This window comes from Cetorhinus maximus, chromosome 21, assembly GCF_964194155.1.
Source record: "Cetorhinus maximus chromosome 21, sCetMax3.hap1.1, whole genome shotgun sequence".
Lineage (NCBI taxonomy): Eukaryota > Metazoa > Chordata > Chondrichthyes > Lamniformes > Cetorhinidae > Cetorhinus > Cetorhinus maximus.
Window position 1 is genome coordinate 76762789 of NC_135899.1, and position 7080 is coordinate 76769868.

At 45.3% G+C, this 7080-nt stretch overlaps 1 protein-coding gene across 1 annotated transcript in view; it reads right to left on the reverse strand.

The window, feature by feature from the left end:
• Positions 1-4295, reverse strand: part of LOC144696015 (mediator of RNA polymerase II transcription subunit 30) — a 29815-nt gene extending 25520 nt beyond the window's left edge. Inside the window, exon 1 of the mRNA XM_078567186.1 lies at positions 4152-4295. The gene's annotated coding sequence lies outside the window, so the exon portion shown is untranslated. The remainder of the gene's footprint in view (positions 1-4151) is intronic.
• Between the last annotated feature and the right edge of the window lie 2785 nt (positions 4296-7080).

Consider the following 7080-nt stretch of genomic DNA (forward strand, 5'->3'; position numbering starts at 1 on the left):
TGGTGCCTTACAATCACTATTCCAAAATACTTCAGCTCATCCAAAACTCTGCTGCCCATAGTCTAACTAACACAAAGTTCCATTCACCCATCACTCCTGCGCTCACTGACCTACACTGGCTCCAGGTCCAACAGCACCTTGATTTTAAAAAATGTCCATCCAGAGTTCAAATCCCTCCATGGCTTCAAACCTCCTTTACCTCTGTAATCTCCAGTCCCATGACCCTCGGATCTCTAATGCTCTCCCTTCACTTACTTCATCCAACCATTGGCGGCTGTGTCTTTGGACATTTTGGCCACAATTTCTAGAATTTCCTCTCTTAACCTCTCTGCCCTCCTTAAAGCCTCAGTCTCATTCAGCAAGCTTTTAGTCACCCTTCTATCTCCATCTTCTGGCTCTGTCAGTTTCTCTCTGATTAATTGTCCTCTGCTCTGAGATGGTTGAGGTGCTCCTGAAACGCAGGGTGTGGCTGTTAAATTACAGATCATAGAATCAGCATCAGAATGGAAACATGCTGCTTATAGCGGCACAGAACTAGCAAGCAACTTAAACCAGGAAAATACACGTGACAATAATCTGTTCTTTTTCCTTTATGTTTTACTTGCATGGAATTCCTGAGGTTCCCCCCTCCACCCACCCAGATTCCTCTGTTACTCTATCCTATTTAGATAAGTTTTCCAATGAGAATGTAGCCTCCTAATTCTTCCTGCCAAATTGTTGTACTGGAGATAATTTGCCATGGACATACCCATTCTGTAAGTTTATTAATGTCTTTCTGTATTTTGTCACAATCCTCTATACTATACACCCCCCACCCCCCAACCACACACACACAAACACAATTTTGGCAAACTTTGAGATACCCACTAAAATTCTGTCCATCTCAGTCTTAAAAGTTTCAATTGACCCCCAGATTTCACTCTGGTTTGGGTGAAAAGGGAGTTTCCTGATTTCACTGCTCTACAGCCTGGCTCTGCTGTTAAAGTGATGCCGCCTTGTTCTGGGTTCTTCTTTAAATCTTCAACACCGAAGAGAACATAAGCCAGATTTAGGCAACCTGTCCTCATATTTTAACCCTTTTAAACCAGAACCCAGCTTCAACAACTCCTGCTTGAGGGCAGAATACATAGTGGGTGATTTTTGTTAGAAAGTCTTGCGAGGAGGACAGTGTAGAACTTCAAAAAGGACAATGAAACATTGGTGGAGTGGGCCGATAGATGGCAGATGAAGTTCAATGCAGATGAAGTGTGAGCTTTGGTACAAAGAACATTGAGAGACAGTAGAAACTAAAGGATACTATTCTAAAGGGTGTGCAGGAACAGTTAGGCATATTGTCACTGATTTAGTATTCCATTGACCCAGGGTAATGCTCTGGGGACCTGGGTTCAAACCTTACCACAGCAGATGGTGAAATTTGAATTCAATTAAAATCTGGAATTAAAAGTCTTTTGACGACCATGAAACCATTGCTGATTGTCATAAAAACCCATCTTAATCTGCCATCCTTACCTGGTCTGGCCTACATGTGACTCCAGACCCACAGCAACATGGTTGACTCTTAAATGCCTTCTGAACAAGGGCAATTAGGGATGGACAATAAATGCTGACCTAGCCAGCGACACCCACATCCCATGAACAAATAGAAAAATGTATATGTACATAAGTCATTAAAGGTGGCAGGACAGGTAGAGAGCAGTTTCTAAAGCTTACATCTAGGCTTCATCAGTAACAGGGAGGTTTTGATGAACTTATGTAAGACCTCAGCTGTGGACAGTTCTGTAGGAGGGGTGTGAATACATTGGAGAGAGTGCAGAAGAGGCACGAGAATGAGACATTTCAGTTATCAGGAAAGATTGGAGAACATAAGAAATAGCAGGAGTAGGCCATTCAGCCCCTCAAGTCTGCCCCACCATTCAATAAGACCATGACTGATCTGCCCCAGGCCTCAACTCCTCTTTCATACCAGCTCCTCATAGCCCTCAACTCCTCAATATTTCAAGAATCTACCTACCTCCTCTTTAAATATTTTCAGTGATCTAGCCTCCACAACTCTCTGGGGTAGAGAATTCCAGACATTGACTACCCTCGGAGAAAAAATTCTTTCGCATCTCAGTTTTAAATGAGTGCCCTTATTCTGCAACTATGTCCCCTCGTTTGAGGTTCCCCCACTAGTGGAAACATCTTCTCAACATCTACCTTGTCATGCCCCCTCAGAATCTAGTATGTTTCAATAAGATCACCCCTCAGTCTTCTAAACTCTAATGAATAAAGGCCTAACCTGTTTAGCCATTCTTGATAAGTCAACCCCTTCATCCCAGGAATCAGCCTAGTGAATCTCCTTTGAACTGCCTCCAATGTCAGTATATCCTTTCTTAAATACAGGGACAAAAACCATACACAGTATTCCAGGTGTGGCCTCACCAACACCTTATACAGTTGTAACAAGACTTTCCTATTTTTAAACTCCGACCCCCTAGCAATTGGGACTGTTTTCCTTGGAGAGGAGAAGGCTAAGAGGAGACTTGATAGAAGTTTTCAAAATCACGAGGGTCAGGGATCTGGATAGGTTTGATAGGGAGAAACTGTTCCTGCTCGTAAATGGATCGAGAACCGAAGGGCACAGTTTTAAAGTGCTTTGCAAAAGAAGCAAATGTGAAGTGAGAAAAAGAAAACTTTTTCACATAGTGGAGTAGCTAGAGTTTGGAATGCATTGCCTGGAAGTGCGTTAGAGGCAGGTTCAATTGAGGCATTCAAGAGGGCAGTGGATGATTATATAAATAGAAACAATGTGCAGGGTTATGGGGAAAAGGCAGGAGATTGGCACAAAGTTAAAACACTCGGAGCTGGTGCACACACGATGGGCCGAATGGCCGCCTTCTGCGCGGTAACAATGCTGCGAAACTGATGACAAACAAGGAGACCAGCTCTGAAGTCATAAAGACTCGAAACGTTAACTCCCTGTCTCTCTCAGATGCTGTCAGGCCTGCTGAGTTTTTCCAGCATTTTCAAGTTTCCAGCATCTGCAGTATTTTGCTTTTATATTAAGGACGGCATCAAGCTGGAGAGAGAGATAGGAGGGAAAGGAAGGAAGGCTGAAAGGTAGCTAGGGACGGGGTGGGGGCGGTGAAATGGAAGAAACCATATATACATACATATTTAAAGCCACGAGAAGATATATTTCGTGGTCAAAAAAGAGTCAGTAAAATAATCCTATTTCTCCTGCCCCCTCTCCCGAGGCTTAGTACGGTATCACTGGCCTATGTCAAGTCAGCGGGGGTTTTCTTGCTCGGATAAGCCCCGTATCACAACAACCGCTCTGAATTCACCCCCGCGCGGGGAGGGAAAGTATAAAAGAAATTGAGGGCCAATTCCTGACCATGCCTTATTAAAATCTCTCCTTTTTAAATTACAAACACCCAATAACAGACCGTGTAGCCTCCCCTTCCCGAGGAAGTGGCCCCTCGCGATAGAGCCAGCTACCAGTGACTGCTCCCCAAGCGGGAATGATACAATTCCAGGATACAACATAAAAGTGAAACACGGATTCGCGTTGAGAGAAATCAACCCCGACTCTTAAATTAACCCAGTTAGATATTTTGTGTTAAGAAAAGTATTAATGACTGTATATTAGGGGTGAAAAGCAGGATAGAATCTTCGCAAGACACTGGGAATTGAGAACGGCAGCGAACTGCCTCTTGGAGACAGACTATGCTCCGATCTTCAGCGGAGAGGGTGGGAAAAGCCAGGTCAATTTCAGGGCGGCTGAGGGGTGAACACCGCACGTCAATTTCAGGCACCTGGAGACAATATAACAAACATTCCGAACGCCGGTGAAATCAACATTCGAAACATTCCGAGACAATGTTGCAACGTTCTAAACAAGCTGCTACAATGTATCGCAGCATGTCCGACATTCCAAAAACCATCTATACCCTCCCCTTCTCCAAAAGTAACGCTCATAAGTCTTCCGTCTTTTTAATTCAAAAAACGATCGTGATAGCACGACATGGACCCGACAGTGTTATTACCAGAAACAAAACAGGATCTTTTGTCTGCAAAAAGTTAGCATGCTTAGTTTATGTGAAATCCATACACGGGTTGGGAAAGAATCGCGCGCCTCCTCTCACGAACCCGAAACAAAAACCCTTCACCTCTTTAAACTTCAAATCCAAGTCCGCCAGGTTTCCACTCCTCGTTCGCTTTCCAGCCTTTCTTATGTAAAATAGAAACTTTCAATATTGTAACAGGAAACGTTCTTGTTGTTTAAGAACAAATCAGAGCTCGAGGGTGGATGACTTCACTTCCGCACCGTTAAACCTCCTGTGTGATTGAGTGAATTTTTGGGTGGGGGAGGTGGAGTCATCGAGGTCGACAACCCTTCGGCCCATCGAGTCTGCGCCGGTCAAACAAGTACCTAACTATTCTAATCCCATTTTCCAGCACTAGGCCCATAGCCTTATATGCTGTGGCATCGCCAGTGCACATCCAAATATTTCTTAAATGTTATGAGGGTTCCTGCCGCTACCACCCTTTCAGACAGTGAGTTCCAGATTCCCACCACCCTCTGGGTGAAAAAATTCTTCCTCACATCTCCTCTAAACCTCCTGCCCCTTACCTTAAATCTATGCCCCCTGGTTATTGATCCCTCCACCAAGGGGAACAGTTTCTTCCTGTCTACTCTATCTATGCCCCTCTTAATTTTATACATCTCAATCATGTCCCCCCTCAATCTCCTCTGCTACAAGGAAAATAATGTCAGTCTATCCAATCTCTCCTCATAACTAAAACTCTCCAGCCCAGGCAATATCCTGGCAAATCTCCTCTGCACTCTCTCCAGTGCAATCACATCCTTCCTATAATGCAGATTCCAGAACTGCACGCAATACTATAGCTGTGACCTAACCAGCATTTTATACAGTTCCAGCATAACCTCCCTGCTCTTGTATTCTATGCCTCAGCTAATAAAAGCAAGTATCCCATATGCCGCCTTAACCACCTTATCTACCTGCCCCACTATCTTAAGGGACCGGTGGATATGCACACCAAGATCCCTCTGATCCTCAGAGTTGGGGAATTGATTTGAAAGAATTGCTGTCTGTGCTTTTTTAACCCAGCGAAAAGGAGATACTGGGTTGTGCCATGTCATCAAATAAGTGTCCCTTTCTAAAGAGACAGAAGTAATAGAAATCTATATCGTAAACAAAGGAAAGTTATCAAATGAATATTGTCTCCCATGTCCAAAATGCCCTCTAGGCCCCCCTGTGTCCACCGTTCATGGAAATCCTCGAGTGTACCAGCAGACACCACAAAATTCCATCTCCAGCAGGCACAGAGAAGACCACAGAACAGGTAATTGGACTGACTACCCCCCCTCCCCATGGTACGCAAACACCAAGTGTCACTACGTGCTGAGGCTCTACCTGTCCCTGGTGTTATGAAGGATGGGTCTGGCCACGCTGCTGCGGAACGCTCCAAGTAGTTGGACCGTGCCGTACCACCTGTCCCTTGTGGAAAAATTTATGCAGAGAAACACCTTTGACCACAAATCCATCAGGCAGTGGTCGGCACGTAACATCTTAGAGGCCCTGCGGGAAAAGGAGAGGGTGGATCCTGTGGGATGGTTCCCCGAGCAGACTGTCAAAGTCATTTGGCAGAATGCCTCATTGCCAGAACTCTCCAACAAGCACCAAGATGTAGCTTGGCTGGTGGTGAGAAAGGCCCTCCACGTCAGATCCTTCCAACATGCCAGGAGTCTTACTCCCTCTGCACGTTGCCCTCGAGGTGGCTGTGGTGGGGACGAGACCATTGTTCACCTCCTTGTGGATTGTGCCTTTGCAAAGAAGGTCTGGAGAGAGATGCAGTGGTTTTTGTCGAGGTTCATCCCGAGCAGTGCTGTGACACAGGACTCTGTGGTCTACGGGCTGTTCCCAGGGACACACACCAAGACAAACATCAACTGCAGCTGGAGGATCATCAACTCAGTGAAAGACGCTCTCTGGTCTGCCTAAAACTTGTCAGTCTTCCAGTGCAAAGAGTTGTTCCCGACTGAGTGTTGCAGACTGGCACATTCCAAGGTCCAGGACTACGTGCTGAGGGACGCAGTAAAGCTTGGAGCAGCCGCCGCAAAGGCGCAATGGGGAAAGGTCACTGTATATGACCTTTCTGCCATAGTGCACCGAGGGACTGGGAACTGTATAGATGCCTCAGGCTTTACGACTCACAATGAATGTTTGTAGTGAAAACTAAATGTGTTATAATTGAATTGAAGCACCTCAGAGTGCAACATGATGTATGTTGATAACTCCAATACCATTACACTGTCTGACTGTGTTGACCATATTGATATGACTGTAATGTTCATTGATTTTATTGAAGAACTTCGTGATCCATGTGGAAAAGTTGAATCTGATTGTACTTTTTGTGATGGCCATTTAGAAATGTTTTGTAATGTTCTTCCAGATATTTTATGAATAAAGTATATTTTTCCAAATAAAAAATGGAGTGACCACCCCCCTCCCCATGGGCCATATCCAACCTGTGAACAGTCATCTAGGTCAGGCCCAGCTGCAAATCTTCTGACTTTCCCACTCACCCTCGGCACTGGGTGGCCAAAGATCAGGAACCTGGGACTAAAGTGAAGCCAAATATCAAGGAGCTTTAAATAACAGAAGGCCTGCAACCTCTCAGCTACCACAGTGATGCAAAACAGACTTATACAAATAGGCCACATAAGCTTCAGGCAGGCTGGGAGTCCATGAAGTGACTTAAAAACCTATCAGGCAATACTGCTCCATGCAACAATCTCCACCCCGGTCCCCAGTGGTACAGGGGGAAGGCTCCTTTGTAGCGAGACCCCATCACTCCCCACCAGATGGCACGTTGGTCCGAGTGGAAGACGAAACAAGGGATTGTAATGTGGTTGAGAGCAGCCAGTGCAGGCAACGCCCTCTGCAAGGTGGAGTAGAATAGCACAGAGGCACTTCCTGAGAGACGGCTTTAATTCCAGTAACCCCTGTACTTTCATTTCCACTCTATAATTCAATAAGGTTGTACTAACAGTTGCATATGCAGTTGCATACA